Here is a 22,641-nt window from a genome sequence, read left to right as displayed (position 1 = left end):
TCCTTATTAGCTCCTTACATGCTTGCTAATAACTTTTTAAGATGGGTCTTCGACACTGACAGCGTTGTGTTGGACAGCGTTGTGTTGGACAGATTTGTGCAGCGTTGTTTGTGATGCCAACCATTCAATTCAAAGACGGGTCTGTTGTCCGTGTTTGAGAGAGCGAGGGGGAGAGAGAGAGCGACCAAGTGAGAGGATGTGCGGAGTGAATCTGCACTGCTCAGCGCTGCTATCAAAAACGATTTTAAAATGGGTGACCAAATTTTCTTGGATGGCTGTTAATCTACCTGGACCTATGTGTGGGAAACACTGTATTATATATTTTGTTAGTATTTTATTTATTTTCTACTGAAACTGTGGATCAGCTGATGGTTTTAGTAGAGGATGTCTCATTCTGTTAAAGTTGTTGGACTCTATACATACATGAATACATACAATTCTTTTGGCTAGGTTTAGGCTGATTTAAAAATTTGTTACAAGGTCTTGTGAATAAAAAAAAATCTAATTAACACAGTATTTACACCTGGTTACATGATTAAAAAAAAAATAATATTTTTTGTACTTTTTTAATTTTCATTTCAGATTTTCTTCCTGGAAGCCAGAGGGGCCACAACAGAAAACGTTCCACATGGTACATCCTTGCCCACATGTTCCATGATGATGTTGGGAAGAGGTAAATTGGAAAGGCATCACTATGCAACACTCTATGCCAGATGGCATTGTAGACGTTGCTCCTGTGTAAGTAATTGTAATATATATTTAAAACAATCTGAAGTCACACAGCAGTCTTAGGAAGTGTTCAAAATGGCATTAGCACTACTTTAAATAAACAAACCACGCTTATTAAACTACGCAGAGGATTGGGAGTCAACGCAGGGGTTTCAGAAAACATTGCAAGGTCTGTTGGCTAAAAAATTGACAACACAACACAGCATCTGGCAAAGAACTGAATTGCCAAGATACACATTACTACTACTAATACACATTTCTGGTAGACTCTGAAACTGACTGTAAATTATAATTTTGTTGTCATGCAAGATAAAATAATTTTTGGCGCATTACTTTTCGCAGTGCTGTTTTCGGTCTGAACACTGTCTTAATCTCCAGAAATACCTTGTTTGTTTAATGTGTACAAAATCTGAAATGCTTTCCTGATGTCTCTGCTGGTTCCAGGTCGTGGCCAATATATAGTTAATTACATAACATGTGCCAATTTCTAACCATCATGCCTTATTTTATGTCCAGCATGTATCACGTTAAGTCAGCGTTGCGCAGCACTGCATGAAGTCAAACGCACCTAATGCATTTCCACCTGTTTCAATTCTTTACACTGTTTAACCTTACCTAGGCTTACATGCTTATAACTTTTTAAGGTGGGTCTCCGTCATTGACTGCGTTGTGCTGGACTTATTTGTGCAGTGTTGTTCATGTGAGAGAGAGGAGTGAGTGGAGAGAGAGAGAGGATGTGCCATTACGACACTCTGCAATCAAATGCTATTTTAAATAGGCCTAGTAAAAAAATCAATGTGATGGTCAGCATGTATCCTTTGTAAAAACTGTTGGTTGCAATAGGAGTTCATGAAATTTTGTATGAAAATCTCCTTGTGTGATTACAGATGCTGTGAGAGAGTCATCTCTCCCGCGCTGCCACAGATGATATCCTAAAGCAGAAATATGCTGTTTCAACCTGGCAGCAGAGAGAGGAAGAAGCTCAAGGTGTGCCTCTATCAGCATCCTTATGGAAGATCAGCCCACTGTTAATTCACCTTAAAAAAAGTATTTTGGTATGTAGGGTTTCTACCTGTCTTGAAATGTTAAAGTTATAATCCTTGAGGTTTTCATTAAAAAAAAAAATATTTTTGATAATTTTTAAGGTTGCATTTCATTTGTCCAGTAATACATAGTATTCAATGTATTTACAATCTGCAAAGACGTTTTTTGACTGAGGATTTAGTTTTTACTGGCAGTCCACCTTTGGATAAAAACTGTGTATGGAAACCCGCCGTGGCCGGGAGAGCTAGGCGGATGACTGCCTTCTCCTTCTCCTCTCACCACTTGTGCCTCTTTTAAGCCGCCTGTTTAGGGACAAAATGATGTCTAGCCCACGCAGACTGTTTCGGCTGGGACCAGGACTGAGGCCGCGGCTCGGGCGGAGTCGCCAATGGCCAGTGACAGAAATACTCTGGAGAGGGTCTCTTCTGGGCCACGCGTCAGGGAAGGGAGTGCGACTGGGGATGGAAGCGCCTCTGCTCACTGGGAGGCTTCTGCTGGGAGTAAGAGCGTCTAGGCATACTCATCCGTAATGCCTCTTCCTGCTTCTTTCTCTGGTCGCAGTGGGTCTAAATCCTGTCCAGAGCCTGTCCGAACAGACCGGAGGGTTCAACAGCCTGGTGAAGGAACTCGGATCGCTGTGTCTCAGGGAGCTCCGTCAGTGTTAGCCACAGGTGACGCTGAGCGACCACTGTGTCTGCCATGCCCTTGCCCAGTGCTACAGCCATTGTGCTAGAGAGTTGGAGGTTGAAATTGGCCGTTCTGCAAACTTCATCCAGCAAACTGACCACATTCTCATTTCTCTTTAGTGCCTTGTGCAGGTCACACAGTTTCTCTGCCCGGGTAAGCCTGCAGCGTGGATGCCATGTTGAGCGCACGTGTGGCCAGGCCTTGGGAGCGGTATATTTTTTCTAGCTGCAAGGCGGAGAACCTACACTGCTTACTCGAGAGTGTTGGCTTACCACTAGCCGAGTTGGACCTAGGCGCCAGGTGTGTGGCCAGCATCTCATCAATCGGTGGGATGTTGGTGAGTCCGACTGACTCCATACCAGGGCAGGGAGAGCAGGGCCTTAGGGGTTGCCCAGAACCGAGAAAGCTCCAGCGTAAAGTCCGGGAAGACTGGCAATTTGTTTCTCACTGTTGCAGGCTGCTGGGGAACAAAATAAATTACCAGCAAGCTGCGTCTGTTGCTGGCGAGGGGGTAGGGCTGGCCACAGCACACTCGATGAAGGCCGGTGTGGAGTCATCGGCCTCGGTTGGGAGGTCACCAAATGCGAGGACCTGGCTCTCCTCCACATCCTCTTCACCACCAGCTTTGTGGTCCCACTCTGAGAAACCTCTCGAAGCGGCCAGAGACAGCTCGTCATCGGACAGTACACCTAGCAGTACATTATGCATGGTGACGGTGAAGTCGACCGGGTCTTCCTCCATGCCTCCGTATTCGATGGTAGCCAGGATGTCATCCCTTTGGTCCATTTGATCCCCCCCTGACTGTCCCGCCCTGATGTCATCGTCCACACGGTCAAGTTCCAACTCTGTGGAAGAGCCGGCGGCTTCAGACAGCAGAGGGTCCTCTCGGGCAGATGAGCTTCCCAGCACCTTGCTCAAGAAAGCCACCCGTCTGTCCTGCGTAGTGCTGCGGAGCTGGCGGCAGTGCGCACAGGAATCCGGGCTGATAAGTGCAGCTTTGGCATGCAACATACCAAGACAGACAGGGCAAGCACCGTGGGTATCTGTCTCGGAAAGGGACAATCCACATGCGCTCGGGCATGGGCGGCTTTTGGGCTTCGTAACGGCGCTAGCTCTGCTAGACATGCTAGGAGGACCCTTCTTTTTCTCAGGGGCCATTCCGTTATGTCACCAGTTAGAGGCAAAACAGGCAGGGGTAGCGTTACCATTCCGGAATGGTTTGTATGTGTTAGCTTGCGCTAAACAATATGTTAGCTTGCGCAAAACTGGTATGGACAGGGTTGTCTGTTTGCGTGGGCTAAACGGATATATATGTTAGCTGGGCTAAACAGGACCATGCAAAAAACAACTTGTTAGCGATGCCCTGGGCAGGGAGCAAGCTCACCTCTTATCGGACAGTTGAATCGCTAGCAAGGGTTCTGCTAAAGTCAGGTTTTGCAAGATGAAGTGCAAATAGATTGAGGAGATGAGATGATGCAACAGTCTCATTGGCCCTGACAGGCATTTTGATAAAGTTTCTTCAGGTTGGTCTCGCGAGGATGCAATCCCCATACTAATGTGTTGTACCGAGTGTACCGACAGAAAGGGAACTCTCAAATTAACACTAAAACAGGTTTAAGAGCTTCAAAAGATAGGCTATAGGTAGAATGCATACTTAAAGAGAGGGGGTTTAAATTAAGTATGTAAGGTTGTGGCACTGCAGGTCCTAGAGCAGCATTCAACAGCTTGGAGCCTGAAACCTTAAATGCCTTGTGACCAAACCGGAGCAGAGTTTATCAGTGACGACACGGAGGAGGAGGGTGTGGGAGGAGAAATGTTTGTAGCGTTAGATAAGGCCAATGAATCCGGGAAGTTCAAGACCATGGAGGGATTTGAAGATGACCTGAAAATTGTGTTCTATATGCCATATTGGACTGGGAGCCAGTTTCACTGCTGTAGAGTGTGGGGGCGAGGTGTTCATAGGGTTAGTGTGTCCAGCTGTACAACAGTGTAAATTTGCTGTCCCCTCAAAATAATATACATCACACAGCCATTAATGTCTAAACCGCTGGCAACAAAAGAGAGTAGTAGAATGAAAACAATCAGTTGCTCATTCAGTCCACTAGATGCTTCTGTTTGTTTTCTGGTGAGGTCAGCGGGGTGACTGTCAGCGTGCAGGAGGATGTAGATAAAATAACCATGGCAGCATCAGAGAAAGAAATCAGAAATGCACCGTCTGCGTTTAAATCAAGTGAATGGACTTTCTTCGGATTTTTTAACAAGTAGAGGACAACTGAGATGGATATGACACATGGGATTTGCAAGGAGTGTCGAATGAAAATAAAATACTCCACCAACATGAGGGCTCATCTCACACCACCATCCAGAATTAGCGTTAGCCGAGGACGGTAAAGCTAATGCTAAACCAGCTCCGCCGAAAAACTAACCAACACTGGACACACTTAGCTTGACAAAGCTACCTCCCAATTCAGAGCGAAGAAAATAATTCAAGCCATCGCCTACTTCATGTGCAAAGACCTGGCTTTTGTCACTTGCTTATGACACTGGAACCGAGGTACGTGACTCCGTTTTGCCGTTTTTTCACAGATACAGTAGTACCCAAGCTCTACAGAGAAGTAAAACTTCAAGTTCAGGAAAGTTTAAAAATGGCAGAACGTGTTGCAATGACTTGTGATGCATGGACCTCACGGGCAGTGGATTCCTATGTGACTATTACAGCTCATTATCTCACAGAAGACTGGCAACTGCTGTCTCACGTTCTCCAAACTAGAGCAGTACACGAAAGTCACACTGGGATGAACATTGCTCACCTCCTGCAAAATGCAGCACGGGAATGGGGTATTGCAGACAAAGACCTGGTGGTTGTCACCAATAATGCTTCTAATATGGCCGTCGCCGTTCAGTTAGCGGGACACCTCCACGCTAAGTGTTTTGCGCACACGCTAAATCTGGCGTCGCAGCAGGCGTTAAATCTGCCAGCAATGGCCAGGCTCATGGGGAGAGTATGGTCAATAACCGGCTTTTTCAACAGAAGCACAGTGGCAAACCACGCTTTGGAGAAAAAACAGAAAATCTTACAGCTCCTGACCCATAAACTGAAGACTGATGTCAGCGTGAGATGGAACAGTGCTTCTGAAATGCTACTGCGGTTTCTTGAACAGCAGCCTGCTGTTTGTGCAGCGCTGTTGTCCCCTGAAGAAAGAAAGAGTAGCACAGATGTCTTCACATTGAATGAGGCTGATATTGGGAACGCTGAAGAAATTGAGCGCGCATTCAAGTCGATGCAAGTGGCGACCACTGGTGTCTGAGGAAAAGAATCCTACTCTCTCACTCGTAGCACCGCTGCTCGCAAAGTTGCTGCATGACACACAGGACAACATTGGTGACACAGCGCGGATCAGAGACGTCAAACAAAGCATCAGTCAAGATCTTAAAAAGATATATGCCAGTGCAGCAGAGAAGAACACCCTCTACACAGCATCATCCCTGGACCCCCGGTTTAAAACCCTGCTATTCCTGTCCTCAGAGGAGAGACAGGAAACCTTTGCCAGAGTGGTTGCAGAGGCTGTAACACTTCAGGTAATCAAACATTTAAATAATAGAAGCATTACATACATTTTAACCCACATGTCTCTGCTATATTGTAGTCATATTAGCAAAGATAAAAAATAAAGACAAATTAACTCTAAATTACTAAAACAAAATAACATTTACTGTATACTTAATTAAAGATACAGTACATATTTATTCACACTCATTGTGTGTGTGTGTGTGTGTGTGTGTGTGTGTGTGTGTGTCTGTGTCTGGTGTGTGTGTGTGTGTGTGTGTATTCTACAGGAAGAAATTAGGCAGCAGACTATCTCTGATGAGCATCAGGAGGAACCTGGCTACACTGAAGAGGATCCTGGACCTGTCATTCCAGCCAAGATGAGGAAGTCATGTGGGCTAACAGACTTACTTGGTCAGACTTATGGTGATGTTGGAGCTCCACCAATATCATTATCTGCCATAGCCGAGGAGGAAGTGAAAAGATATCAGGAGGTCACACTACTGGCACTCACAGAAGATCCACTAAGCTGGTGGAAATCACATGAGCGATTCTATCCTTTCCTGGCCAAGCTGGCAAAAAGATACCTTTGTATCGTAGGTACTAGCGTCTAAGCTTTCCTTCATTGTCCAAGTGTTTTTGAACTCTTTTTCGTACCAAGGTTGGTAGCAAACTATAGCACATTTTGTTTACTTAACCTCTTAACAGTCCTGTAAAATCCATGCAAAACGCCTATTCAAGGCATATCCAAAGTAAATTTAATGTAGTTCTTGAACCATTTGGAGTAAATGCATGGTTTTGGGCTTCTCTGAACACTCTAGAGTGTCTAGCTCAAAAGTCAGAATAATTGTAAGTGCTACTGGAATTGATCAATATAAGTTTAAACATACTAAAACTAATATATTTTTCATTTCCGCTTGAAAATGCTTGCTAACAAATGCATGCAGACAACTACAGCTGGGACGTATTAACTGTACCACAGCATAAAGCCTTACCTAATCCTAGTTTAAATGTCATACCAATATCATGAAAAATGACTATTTTACACAGGTTTTTCTGAATGTATGTCTCAGCGTATTTTTTTCTAAAACAGCACCGCCCCATGGTGGCAGTGCTGCACAAAGTGCCAGTCATTGGCACAATTGCTTGCAATTGGCTCGGCCTAACCACGAAATAATTGGGGCTGGCCCTTTCCTACAGCCAGGGCTCTCGTTGGCTATTGTAGGCTGTGGAAGGGACATGTGAGCTCCTATTGGGGCGAATTAGCTGTCAGTCGAAAGGTTAGAGTTCAGAGGCTAATTTTAATACAAGCTATCGTAGTTGTTTACGGTTATAATGACATACGAGCCACGTCTGCCGGCAGATATGAAACGATACCGCAGCCGTCCCTGGGGATTTACTGATGGAATAATGTGTTTTGGACTAAATGTTTTTACTGGATTGGATCATCTGGACCTCAACCAACATAACAAGACCATTTTTGTTGGATTATAATCGATCGGTGGATTACTATGAGGCTTCATAGGTGAGTCGTGTCACTTTGATTGTACTGGCTGGTCTGACAGAAGCGCTGATTGGACCCACTGTGGTGATTGTATGTTGAAATGGTTTACATGGGTCGAATCACGAGGATTTTAGCTTTCAAACAGTGTATCATATGAGTATGAAGCTAACATAGTTGCTGTGTGAACATACCGAAAGCTGCTGCCAGAACCTGATGGCCCGCGAACTATATGTTTTTTATTTAAATTGAACAGTTATTGCTTTTCTAATTCCCTAGTGACTGAAGGGTCTGCACACCTTTTTTGGTACAAGTTGCATTGTTAAAAATACCTGTAGTAACACAGCAGTGCATACCTGTTTATATTACAGTCTAGTCCACCTTAATTAAATGCAAACAGTTCAGTTTGTCAGGTGTATACAACATTTATCACAGGTTAATGTAAGTGTTGGTTAGTTAGTCGGCTTGACAATCACATTTTGCGGCAATAAAATTGATGTGAGATGAACAAACAGATGTTGACAAAGTTTTCCTATGCGGAAATAATTTGTATAATATCATAAATAATATATTGCAGAATATCGCAATATGTTTAAAATCGCAATAATATCGTAGCGTGACCTAAGTATCGTGATAATATCGTAACGTGGTGCCTCTGGTGATTCCCACCCCTAGTGGCCACCATTATTTTCCAGCACTGCCTTAACCCTCTTGGGCATGGAGTTCACCAGAGCTTCACTGGAGTCCTCTTCCACTCCTCCATGACGACATCACGGAGCTGGTGGATGTTGGACACCTTGCACTCCTCCACCTTCCATTTGAGGATGCTCCACAGATTCTCAATAGGGTTTAGGTCTGGAGACATGTTTGGTCAGTCCATCACCTTTACCCTCAGCTTTAGCAAGGCAGTGGTTGTCTTGAAGGTGTGTTATGTTGGAATATTGCCCTGCAGGCCCAGTCACCAAAGGGAGGGGATCATGCTCTGCTTCAGTATGTCACAGTACATGTTGGCATTCATGCTTCCTCAATGAACTGTAGTGCCCCAGTGCCGGCAGCACTCATGCAGCCCCAGAACATGACACTCCCACCACCATGCTTGACTGTAAGCAAGACACTCTTGTCTTTGTACTCCTCACCTGGTTGCCGCCACACACACTTGACACCATCTGAACCAAATAAGTTGATCTTGGTCCACAGGACATGGTTCCAGTAATCCATGTCCTTACTCTGCTTGTCTTCAGCAAACTATTTGCGGGTTTTCTTGTACATCATCTTTAGAAGAGGCTTCCTTCGACAGCCATGCAGACCAATTTGATGCAGTGTGCGGCGTATGGTCTGAGTACTGACAGGCTGACCCCCCCTTCAACCTCTGCAGCAATTCTGGCAGCACTCATACGTCTATTTCCCAAAGACAAACTATGAATATGACGCTGAGCATGTGCACTTAACTTCTTTGGTCAACCATGGCAAAGCCTGTTCTGAGTGGAACCTGTCCTGTAGAACCGCTGTATTGTCTTGGCCACCATGCTGCAGCTCAGATTCAGGGTCTTGGCAATCTTCTTATAGCCTAGGCCATCTTTATGTAGAGCAACAATTCTTGTTTCAGATCAGAGAGTTCTTTGCCATAAGGTGCCATGTTGAAATTCCAGTGACGGTGTGAAGGAGTGTCAGAGCGATAACACCAAATTTAACACACTTGCTCCCCATTCACACCTGAGACCAATTTGTACATTTTCACCTAGAGGTGTACTCACTTTTGTTGCCAGTGGTTTAGATTTTAATCAGATGGTTCCTGGCACCTATTTCCAGGAAAAACGCCTACTACATAACATACCCAAAATAAATCAGTAATATCTCCTCAACCATTAGGCCTAGATGCATAAGGTCAGAAGCTAAGGAATATAAATCCATTGTACATTAACATATTTATTTTACCATTTATTACACAATCTTTCAAATATATACCAGGCCAATGTCCATGTTTTGACCATATTTACTGTTTAAGTTTTTAAGTTCACTTTTATTGGGAGTTATCTTCAAAGCATTATTTCTCTCCATACAACCACGTTCCAAATATCATAAAGCTTCCAAAACATTGAAATATTGATAAAAACAGTCAATATTCCTATAACCAAAAGCACTCCCATACTTTACAGGCCACAGCTTGAGAACAGAACATCCTACAGGGCTGTAAGTGGACTCTTTGTCTTTGTATTGAAGAGACAAATCGATTTGATATCCTGCATGTCTGTGTAGCTCCTACGGGTTGCCAACAGAAGCCGATAAAGACCGCCCCCGCCACAGCAAACTCTTCTTCTCTACTTCAATCTGACGACAGAAAGGAAACTTGTCAGCTCAGCCGACTTCACCTAGATGGCCCACCAGACGGTCTCTGTTGACACAAATGACGTTGTTGAAATGATGTTTTTGAACGGAAAACAGCTAGAACAGCAAAAATCGATTACCTGCCCACTATCGGGCATGTCCGGTACCAAAATGTTAATGGCTGTGTGATGTGTTATTTTGAGGGGACAGCAAATTTACACTGTTATACAATCTGTACACTCACTACTTTATATTGTAGCAAAATAAAAAAATATAATCAAATATTTACAAAAATGTGAGGGGTGTACTCACTTTTGTGAGATACTGTAAATAACAAAAAGTGCTAAGAGGTAGACAGTGCCCCCCTTAAAAAACGGTATCAATGGGATCAACTGACACCCAACAGATCAAGCAACTATCAGATGCAATTTTGACGTTCAATACTGTGAAGGCTACGATTTACAATACTTACTGAATTAATTAATGCTGAAACCACAAAGGAAGAATGAAATGCTTTTATTTTTATATCACTCAAAGGATTCCTGTGCTTGAAATCCACAAAACTTTTAATGACACCAGTATTTAAGTAGTTTATCTCTTAATTCTGCTAGTTGGCTTTTCTGCTTTTTACCAGCTGCAAAGCTTGTGGTATTTCTCTCCCACAATTTCACAAACTGACACCATTAGTGTCACTAATTATATGTTAGACAGACAAATATTTGGGAAACTGTGTGCTTTACAGTCACTGGGAGCTATAAGGCAATCTAACTGCAGTTGCCAGGACACATAACGTGATTAACAGCCAATAGAGCAGAGAAGAGAAAAACACAATTCAGGCTAGATCAGAAGCACACATTTTAAAATGTGCTCCCTGTTTCCTATTGCTGAAGGAAGGACCTATCAACAATGTGATGGGTAACATGCAGGAGGAACAATTTCAAAATATGCTTTTATGGCATACTAAATATGTGTTGTTGCAATACAACAATTTCAGTTTTGATGTACCAACATGTCTTCACAATAAAAACTGCGAATAATTCATAAAATGTTCTCCGTGGTTCTCGTTTTTACCCATGTTTGCAATCTCATAATTTTTACCCAGCAAACAAAAAACAGGCTGGTATTGAATTGTTCAGTGTCAATTTAGCGGGAATTAATGATTCCACTTGCCATCGCTGTCTGTGGTATTATTAAATTAAATGTGCATTTTATTATGTCATCTGTTTAATTTTCACACTGTTAGCTAGTTTTGTTATACTGTTTATTTTATTATGTATTTGATCTATTTTTCGGAGAGTAATGGACATTGTTGCCATGGAAACCTTTATGTGTAGCAGATGCGCCCTCTGCTGTGCCCCTGCAGATTTGAGCGGTGCACCCCAAAACTTAACAGTATACATGTGCTTTCTCCGTGGTAAGTTACCGTACATCAGCCCCGTTAAATATTTATTTTAAATCATCTTCTTATGGGTAAAAGTGTGTTTTAAGTACCTATGTTATGCTAACATCAGCTTTCAGTTGCTTGAGAAAATGCGTTATGTCAATTTTGTGGCTTTTTAATTGTGTTTTTCTGTAAATTTGTTGAAATGTGTTGTGTTTTACTGGTTTAATTCCAGCTTAAGTTCAATGCATTTTATTGTTTTGGTAATTTTTTAAGCTTGCTGGAGTTATAAGACTGGCTGTGATGGAGAACTGATCTTTATCCTGTGTTACCAGATAAACGGCAAGTTGAAGCCAAAGACCAACGCAACCACTACACCAAAATCCTGAGAATTAAAGGTTCTCATCAAACTCTCAGTAAGAAAGCGAATAATAATTTCCCACAAAGTCAATCTATTTCTTTAACATCTAATTTTGTAGCCCTGTGCCAGTTTTGTAGTTTTTGTTGCTCATTGACCTTGTTTTGCAGCCACATAGAAACTGTACTGTATAGTTAAGTATAGTTATAGTTATTGAACCAAAATTTTTCCAGTGTAAAATCTTAGAGAAGCATTTCCAAGCCAAATGTTCTCCTCAGCTCGACAACAGGAGATAACTAAAGTTTAGACATGAATCAGAAATAGACTACATGAGGTTTCTTACCATCATAAATACTTAGAACTGGTGTTTATAAAATCAGAATTGATGCAGTAGCTTTTACAAATCAATTTAACTGTTTACTCTCAGTATCCCAGCTCAATTTTAATAGGATCACAGACTTTCCACGGAGGATGAGGACTAACAAAAGGATTCCACTGCATGTTTGTTTGTTTTTTCTGAGTGAACATCTGATTAGCTCATTTTGACACATGATACATGTTGAAAAATACGCTTATCGCTCTGTGACACAGGGTGAATGTTAATTTAGCAAAGTTTATCACAATGTTGAATTTAAATGACAACAATAATTTCTGGCAGATAAAATTATCATTTCAAATGCCTTCCTATTCAGTACCCCTCTCACCTTCATGACCTCCCCCAAAGAGTGAAAATGTCCTCTGAATTTTAAATCAGCAATTTGAAGATGGAAAGGTCGCAAGGTCTCATTTTTGATTTAGCCTTTGAGACTGTCATTGACTACCACGTATTATTAGCAAACTAACTTTTAAGGTTTAGTAGTTCTGTTCAGGAGCCTCATCATGCATTTGATGATAAACTTTCGGGTGTAACTTTAAATGTTCGTTGAAATTTATGATCTAATTTGAATGGAATGAAAATGCCATCTGTGCAACAAAACCTTCATGATTTATTGATTTAAAAAACTCGATAAAACGCACCCTGAGCCTTTGAAGAGCTCAATCACATCCCATATTTTTCACCCCATCTGCCATGTTGATTTGCCAGCTTTTATATATTGACTTGTTTTTTCTGCATATATGTTGTTTTGTAATTCCAAACGTTTGCCAGTCATATCTTTCTGTGGTACAAAGTGGACAAGGAAGCCTGTCTGTCGAGAGCCAATTTTCTTTCTGAACTCATGCACACACAAAAAAAACCATCACTGCCAGAAGCAAATTTCACTAATAAAGTAAATTCAGCGCCTAATTGGCAGCGCACCAGCTGTTTCTCATCAAAATAATGAGTCTGTTTTTCTTTTATGAGAATATTATTACATCTTCTTTAGACACTAAAAGCTCAGCTTCAGTTTTGTGTCTTTCTACTGAAGAAATGTCCTGAATACACCGCAACAGCCTGAGGTTTCCAGAGAGATGTCCAGTCTGAACCTGCTTAATGTTGCCAGGAACCAGAAAAGAGAGAGGGAGGCTTTTACCACCAACAGGCAGCTCCCGTACTGCTCAAGACTGTCTGATTAATTTCCTGCTTTTGTTGGTCAAGACAGTATAGACCCCTTCATGAGTCTACAACCTAGTCTTTATCCTCCTTAATGGTCCACTGCACAGTTGGATTGTATGCAGATGAGGGAACCTGATGAAATCAGTTCATATGCATAACTGCAGGCTGGCCCATGAAGTATACCCAAGAGGCGGCTGGGGTAGAGTAACATTATGCTTCATGATCAAAGAAAGTTTTTATATCAAGGCAATGTTTCTTACCACATTTGCCCGCTGCCTCTTTCTCTCTCTGCTGCGAGTCTGCATAACATTTTTATCAATTGACTTTTTTTTAATAACGTCTGGTTTTAGGGGGTGCTGCAGCCCCTTCAGCATCCCTGCTTCCCATGTCCAAACATATCTGAGAAGCACCATGGCTTAGGAGAGAGAGAGACTGTCGGGGCTGGCCACTCTGAGAATTGAAAATATATTCCCTGCAAGAAAACAGATACTGTAGCTGTCGGGCCTATTGCTATCTATCTTCACAGTACAGTTGTGTAACAGTCTGAGTTGAGTGGGCAGGTGGGCCTTTTAGAATAATTTTAATAATGAAATCCTGCTATCTACCACAATGAGTAAAGAGTAGTAGTTGAGTAGAGAGTAGTCATATACAGAGAACCGTGGAAAGCTCCCACAATTTCACAAGCTTGCGTTAAGGTTCTGACAGCAGGGTCTTCGATCGGCCACTTGAGTGCGACTTATTAATGATTTCAGGGACTCCAACTCTTACATATGCACTGAGCAATATAAAGGTTAATAGGCATTTATTTTCTCACTCTAAAGGAAGGCAGGCACTAGTTGTCACATTGTTATGCTTGCTAGGTATTAGATTAAAGAGCCTTCTAACGTCGTGCTTTTGAGATTGAATGATAGCCACTAAATAGTATTAATGAAATGCTGATGGACGATTTAATAAGATTGCTTCAACTTGTACTGTATTTGAAAGTAAAGATATCCAGGTTCTAATTAATTCCTTGTTTTAATGAGCAAATGTTAAAAAAAGTGTCACTCATCAATATCTGCTTGGAACTCATAAGAGGTTAATAGTTTCCTTAGGTTTTACATGAAAATGTCAAGACCTCCACAGATACAGAGCACATACATGTTCAGAGTAGATTATTTAAAAAAACAAAGAGAAACCAATATGACACTAACAAGACTGGGAATCAGGAGCCATGCTCTGTGAAGCCATACTGTATTTGTTTAGTATGTTAGCAACAATTGCTAATTGACACTAAACACGAAGCACAGCTGAATCTAATGTGAGTGTAGTTTTGCAAGTATTTGCTCATAAGCCTAAGTCCTAGAACAATAACAACGCTGAACTGGTGAAAGGGAGATCACCAAAGTTATTGCAATTCATCCTGAGGGAACATTAATGTGTGAAAAACATTATTTCCATCCAATAGTTTTTGTGATGTTTCACTCATAACCACAAATATCAACCCCTTGTGGAGAAGGGGATCCAGAAAGTCAATAAAGATTCATCCTCTGTGGACTATGAATGCAAAATTTCATGACAATCCATCCAATAGTTGCTGAGATATTTAAGTCTAGACCAAAGCGGTGGAAGTACCATCATTGCTATGCACAAAGCCATGCCTCTCATGCCCTAAAAAATAATTTATTACAGAAAGGTTTGGAATAAACTCTAGCACTAGCTCAAATGTTCTAGGTTTAGAAAATGGGTGATACACACTAACACACACTGACACATATGAAACACTTCATATGTTAAACACTTTTGACACTTACCGTGTAGTGCACCATCATATAAACCTTACTGTCATCCCAGTGAGATTTCATATAAGATTCAATACATTTCAAGACTCTATTAAGAGCACTCATGGGTCATTTTCTTCCACAGCACGAGAATTATTGCTAAATGATTGGATAGTGTGCATGCAATGATGTAGGTTGAGAGACGCAACGCAGAAGGTTCACAGCTTGGAATGTGATTAATTTTCACAGCATATGCTGCTCCATCTTTTCCCCTTTTGCCTCCCTTTTGGTTTCTAAATAGAGTTGCTTACACATATTGTATGTATGATGTGAATCACAGACATGTAACTCCACTACAATTACATATATTTCCAGCCATTACTGATAGTCCTTCTATAGGTTAATGAAACTAATAATAATAATACCCCGTGAACATGCTCATGCATCACATTAGCTTAACTAATCAAAGTTTGTCCTGTTGGCACTTTCAGTTATTGTTCTTCACAGACTATTATTGATTGCTGCACATAAGCTATTTCTATATAATGTTGTGGCCAGCAGTTCCTGAAAATCCCTTGAATCTCCCCCAAAAATGTGTGTGATGCATAGAAATAAGAGGTTTAAAACTTTAATATGAGTAGGCTAGCAAGTAGGCTATTTGTTTATCTGGATTGCACAGTGTGACAAACTACTCTGCTTCTACTGTTTAGGAGCCACAGCAGCCTTAAAGTACTGCTTCATGCACTACTTCATTTTCTCAAACACAATACTTTATCAGTTCCAAGATCTTTAATTCAACCTCTACAACTTCTACATTTAGATCATTCATCTTTATCATAATTGGAGAAATGATGGTTAATGATAAAAGTGAAGGTGACTTGCTGAGTAAAATGTACCAAGGTGTGTTGCATTTACTTCCCAGTAATGGGAAGTCACAAAAAACATGTTGGATATGTATAGGGAACCTTGAGTTGACCTGCATAATGTCTCCTAGCTGGGTTGTTCAAATTCTACAGGGCCATACCGTAGGCTCACTATACTAAATATTGAAGTGAAGGTGACCCCAACCTCACCCTGCAGTCAAAATATATTGATTCCTGCATTTTTACACGGAATGAGTGAATGATGGCTGTTTTGAATGCGGCATCATGCATTTATTGCTTAATAATTAATTCTACACAGGAATGTCTATTACATAATGTCAACAAAAGAAAATAGTGCCTAGAAAAGTACAATCATTATGCCTAATTAATGCTGTGTTTAGTTTTAAGATGTATATATTCCTTTTGATGCAGTTTGTCTCAACATTACAACTATATGGCCAAAGGTACAGGCGAGAGTAAAGTTAACTTTATTATTTCTCTTTTTTTGTTAAAGTTATGCCATCCCACATGCCTCAGTAGTTTGACACACAGTAACGCAATAAATATTAGTGCAAGCTGCAACCACATTTTCCAGGAGAATTAGCCAACAATCTGTTTGGATTAATTATCTTGGTACTTTTTGTATTGTCAGCTTGCTCACTAAATAGTTGTGTTTACCTCATATCAGGCCTTATTCACAGATAATGTCAATGGCAATGACAGCAGTTTGCTGCTTCACTGACATGGGACCAATCAACTGCTGCAAGGGTATTAATAATGTTTGTGCTGCTTGTTGGATGTTTTTCTTTAGGGTTTTATGCAAAATCTGTAATAAAAGTGCTTATTTAATATATTTGTGATTGTATATTTGTGTTACCAAACAAAGGGAACTACTGCAAAAAGTTTTAATTTAGCAAATTGGACGGGCTCAAATCATGCCTGTAAGTAAAGTAATGGTTTACATAAAATCCAACACCCATGTGAAGCAACCAGCAGCATGCTCAATCACACTCAGGTTTTTTAAAATCCTTTAATGAATTTGTGCATTTGATGTCACATAGCATAACCAAATACTCTAAGGCATCCTCTGAAACTTCCATTTCCACTTTAATTTAATGCCCAGGCTGTGACGGATTTGATGTTCAAAAAACAATGAAAGAGGAAAGAAAACCTGTTAAGGTAACAGAGAAAATTGCATAATTGAAAATGAAATCATAGAGCCCCTAAAGAGACCATACTAATTTGCATAATAATGAATACTCATGTGTTTTTCTGTAGTCTGGTACATGCTGTTTAACTCTGCAAAGACTTTGAAATGGTTTGTTCCTGGGCTTTGAAACTCTCGCTGTACTGCTGATGACTTTGCACGGAGCAGAATGACAGGAAAATAATGAAAAACCATCTCTCTCATATCAGAGCTCTCTGTAAATTTATTTGAACACATCTGTTCCCCTGGAGTGTCATCAAGTGATGCAGCTGTAAAATATGTGGGAGCGACAATTGGTAATGGGGAAGAGCACAAATGGCTGACTTTACCCATCAGCCACCATTTATTTAGAAATAAAATGGGCTTATTTCTGTACTCAGTTGGTTCTCTCTGCTCAGGGGACAACTGAAATGATATCCTAGCAGCGGAAACAATAAATTGAAAATGTACCTAAATGCTGAATAGCTGAATAAAAACCACTCATCTAATTTATCAATTAAAAAACATGCTGTGCCTGCCCATATGCCTGCCATTAGCGGGTCTGTTATTCACTGTGTTGGCGAACAAGTGTTTTTTGCCCTTGACCTGAATGAAATATTTAATAGAGGGCCCCCCCCCCCACACACACACACACAGCTGGTGGAACACATGCAGGTGTTCGCTTTGGGTGGGCAAACGTCTTCATCTCCAGCGGAGATGTCATCTGGGTCGTCGTCGTTCTGCTCTGACCCCCTCCAAGCGGCAGAGACACCTGAATCATTTTAATGGTTTCATTTTATGGAGCCTCAGACATACAAGGAAGGATTACTGTGATTGCATCTGTCCCGCTCCAGTGATATCTGTCTGTGTGGCAGCATCACAGGGTCATGTAAGTCTGTGATAGAAGAAACCACTATAGATTTTAACAAACCTACAAAACTAAATTGTTATCCAGAGAGTGTTTAGTCTGTTTGGCATTCACAAAGTAATTTCAGATTTTTTTTATCTCTCTTAATAATCCAACTTAAAAAGCAATCTCATGTTGAAGGTTTGAGATAATAGCTCACTTGAATCATATTTAGGTCGAAGATGATGTGAAACTAAAAACTGGGTTTCATAATGTCCACATTTCAATACAGAATCCTACATTCCTTTAATTAAAATTAAAGGAATGTTTCAACATTTTGGTAAATACCCTTAATTGCTTTCTTGCTTCAAATTTGATGAGAAATTTAATACCACTCTCATGTCTGTACGGTAAATATGAAGCTACCGCGAAAAAGTCAGTTAGCTTAGCTTAGCACAAAAAGTGGAAACAGGGTTAAACAGCTAGCCTGGCTCTGTCCAAATACCCCCCCCCCCAACACTGCCATATGGCATTTTTACACTCAGTTTATTTCACAGATTGCCCAGAAGTTAGAAATAGTCTGACACATAACCTCATAAAACCACAATGTGTCGGTTTAACATTTTGGTTTCTCTATACATAAAATCAATGAGCAATCTGTTTATTACTGATTTTGTTACCTTTGTAAAGAGCCAGGGTAGCTGTTTACCTCTGTTTCTAGAATTTACGTTTAGCTAATTAACCAGCTGCTGGCTACAGCTATACACTCACCAGCCACTTTATTAGGTACACCTATTCAATTGCTTGTTAACACAAATAGCTAATTGGTCAATCACATGACAGCAACTCAATGCATTTACACATGTAGACGTGGTCAAGACAACTTGCTGAAGTTCAAACGGAACATCAGAATGGGGAAGAAAGGGGATTTAAGTGACATTGAACGTGGCATGGTTGTTGGTGCCAGACGGGCTGGTCTGAGATTTTCAGAAACTGCTGATGATTTTCACGCACGACCATCTGTAGGGTTTACAGAGACTGGTCCGAAAAAGGGAAAATATCCAGTGAGAGGCAGTTGTGTGGACGAAAATGCCTTGTTAACGTCAGAGGAGAATGGGCAGACTGGTTTGAGATGACAGAGAGGCATCAGAAACTCAAATAATCACTCGTTACAATCAAGGTATGCTGAATCCATCTCTGAACACAACACGTTGAACCTTGAGCTAAAACAGCAGAAGACCACACTGGGGGCCACTCCTGTCAGCTAAGAACAGGAAACTTAGGCTACAATTCGCACAGGCTCACCAAAATTGGATAATAGAAGAAAAATGTTGCTTGGTCTGATGAGTCTCAATTTCACCTGCGACATTCAGATGGTAGGGTCAGAATTTTCTAAACAACATTAAAGCATGGATCCATCCTGCCTTGTATCAGTGGTTCAGGCTGGTGGTGGTGGTGTAATGGTGTGGGGGGGTTCTTTGGCACACTTTGGGCACCTTAGTACCAATTGTGCATTGTTTAAACGTGACAGCCTACCTGAGTAATAATAATACATTTTATTATTATTATTGAACACTCAAGGTCACCTCACAAAACATAATAAAACAGTGCAGCAATAAATCGATAAAGTATTACTATTAATGAGCATTACTGCTGACCATGTCCATCCCTTTATGACCACAGTGTATCCATCTTCTTATGGCTACTTAAAGCTCAAATCATCTCAAACTGGTTTCTTGAACATGACAATGAGTTCACTGTACTCCTATGGCCTCCACAGTCACTAGATCTCAATCCAATAGAGCAACTGTGGGATGTGGTGAAATGCGAGATTTGCATCATGGATCTGTAGCCGACAAATCTGCAGCAACTGCATGATTCTATCATGTCAATATGGAGCAAAGTCTCTTAGGAATGTTTCAAACACCTTGTTGAAAGTATGCCACTAAGAATTAAGGCAGTTCTGAAGGCAAAAGTGGTCCAACTACTACTACTACTAGGAACTACAACTACTACTACTACCTAATAAAGTGGCAGGTAAGTGTATATTTACTTCTAGCGAATAAGCCATCCTAAATTAATCTAAACATTTTACATCTTACATCAGGATTAAAGTAGAAAGGTAGCATTACATACTGTACATGCAGAGTTAAAGCTTTATGTTGTATGTATGGGCTTTTCAGCTGAATGCCTCCATATGCTGCATGCTTTACACATGAGAGCTGCAGGCTGGAAACAAGGCAGGAGCTGCATCTGTCTCCAGGGCTCTTGGGTTTGCATATGTGAGACCAAATCACTCAGAATTAAATCCTTTCTCTGTTTCACATAAACTCCCTCATTTACTCGAGCTACTTTCTATGGCTGAGCAATGCCGTTGAACATGAATGTGTCTTTTTAATTATCTTCTGATCTTACGTATTTCACTGTGATGTAACAAGCAATGAGCTTTTGCCAACAGCAGGTTATTCACTGGATCATTGTAGCAATACCAGCTGCTGCCCTTATAGTTGCTGATTTGCATATTTGACACCTTTGTAAATACTGCATGTGGAAGTATTCATAACTGTTTCTGGCACACTCAATAGTACCACAGAGTTACAGCAATCTTTAAAATGTACAGTAATTATTAAAAACCCTGCTTTTGCAGGCTTACAGTAACTGCTTTTGATTCCTTGACATTAAGCCTTTCATAATGCCAGAAGTGACTTATTACATTGACAGATTAATTTTTCCTTTGGCTTCTGTACAGTCTCCTTTAACGGACCCCCCAGTGATGTAGTCACTTGATTCAAAGTGTTTTCCTCCAAGAGCTGCTCTTTCAGAAAGTGAAATGTGTGATTATCTCCACTTGTCACAATCCAAATCAAAATAAGGTTCAAAAGTACTGTGGCGCAAGCAGTATGGGGGATGCTCAGATGTTTCAGATGGCAAGAATCAGGTGTTACTCCTATTCTGCAATGAACAAACAACTTGATGTGCAAGAAATGAAGGAAACATTTAAACTTTTATAAAAGTTAAGGCCTAGAGTGCTTCTCTGGGATTTTATTTAAACTTTTAGTAGCAACATAGGAGTATTGGCCCAAGTACTGCTGTTTTTTAACTCACACACACACACACACACACACACACACACACACCATCTTATGTGTCAATACATGACTACAGTAAAGGTTGAGTCTCGTAAGATTTATAAGAAACTTTACTCACTAGCCAACATTTATACATTCAAAAGGGTTCACATACAGTAAGTGCATGCCCCAAACAGGGAGGCTGGTCTATTTGAATCCCAGACCATTGAACTCACATTTGGGTAAATTACGAGACAGCAGCTCACATTTCTTTTGCATAAACTCACCATTCTTTATGACGGAAACAGCCTTCATGCTAATCACAGATCCGTAATTACAACGTTCTAAAAACTCTGCAGAGATTTGTGTGCCAGCTCAATATTTGTATATCCTTCTAGTGGTGAAGGCCAGAGGGGCCAGATGACAATCACCAGTTTGTGCTCTGCAATGCTCATGCATGACTTTCATAACCATTGTTGATTGTAAGCAATATCAATTTTTGGTCGCAAGACAGGGACAGATCTGATGCAGCAAAGGTTAACATTCACTACAATAATTTTGTCACACATTAAACATTGAGTTATAAAACAAGTTTCTTGAATTCTGTATTCTAGTTTAATTAGGCAGCCCTTTTGGCCTTAAGCCATCGGATTTCTTCAAATTAATGCAAAGAGTTTTTTAAAAGTGCTAAACACAGAATATTGAAATCTAATTTCTCAAATAAAAACCTCTAGTGTAAAAACTTGGCAAACCAGGTAGAGAGAGTTATAAGGCTGAATGCAGAAGAATTTAGCTTGCTACTTTTTATTTTGTGCACATTCAATCAAAACCAGCTGTACCTCTCCTGTAGATGTTGATGGTTTACTGGTCATGAAATTATTCATTATATAAGTTTGAATACTAATAATAAGCAGAGTTCTGCTGTAGAGATATTTGACAGAATTTTGCTTATCATTTAAATGAACAAAGTTATTACAAAGAGTTTACAATCTGAGTTCATGAATAAATCCCTACGTTAATAAACAGTAATTAACATGTCAAGCTAATAAGCGGATGAGGGAGTTTGTGGTGCATCAAAACCTTGATGGAAATTTCAGCTGAGAAGGAGGCCACGCACAATCGCCAACTTAACAGAAATACGTGTGTGTGGTTGTGTGTATGTTCATGCATGCCTGTGTGTCGTGCTTTTATTGCTTTATAGCTTCAATAACAGCACCTGCAATAATAGCTGAACAAGTGCCTGCTGTGTGTGAGTGCACTTCACTTGCCCTCTTTTCACCTTCACAGATGCAACGGCGTTCAAAAGAATGAAGCACTTTTAGCCCGAGTTTATCAAAACAATCCTTCTCCCTGCACCATCTGTCAGAAATCATAGACCAGCTTCCAACCTTTGACCCAGCTCTTTTTATTCAAGCAACTCTGCAGTGCAGTAATGAAAGTTTTACAGGAACTGAGGCAAGTATTTCTCTAAACCCTTCCAACCTCCACTGATGATACACTTCACAATCTGCTCTGCTTTTTTACCGTTACGTGAGCTAGGGAATCATTTAGACAACACGGTGTAGGCGGATGTCCTTTTGTCGGTATGCACAGCATCTGTGTGGCTGCCTGCTGGGCTCAGCTCTCTTATGGATAGGGCACTGGAAGGCCCAGGCTCCCTGGCTGCAGTCAGGCAGATGCAGACTGGTGGCGCCTCATTGCTAACTGCCTGCAGACAGAAACACAAGGAGCGGCTATAGTGTACCAACACTCTGTTTGAAACAACTGCAAGAGTGATGGATATGCTGCACATGTGTGCCAGAGTCCACTTC

At 40.9% G+C, this 22,641-nt stretch overlaps 1 pseudogene; it reads left to right on the top strand.

Moving 5' to 3' along the window:
* The window catches only part of LOC119888402, a 5,178-nt pseudogene extending 3,553 nt beyond the window's left edge, over positions 1 to 1,625 (top strand).
* Positions 1,626 to 22,641: the final 21,016 nt, after the last annotated feature.

The sequence above is a fragment of the Micropterus salmoides genome, unplaced genomic scaffold (assembly GCF_014851395.1).
Source record: "Micropterus salmoides isolate LMB-PRFRI ecotype aquatic unplaced genomic scaffold, ASM1485139v1 Ms_hic_scaffold_5, whole genome shotgun sequence".
Taxonomy (NCBI): Eukaryota; Metazoa; Chordata; class Actinopteri; order Centrarchiformes; family Centrarchidae; genus Micropterus; species Micropterus salmoides.
This window is presented reverse-complemented; position numbering and strand designations above follow the sequence as displayed.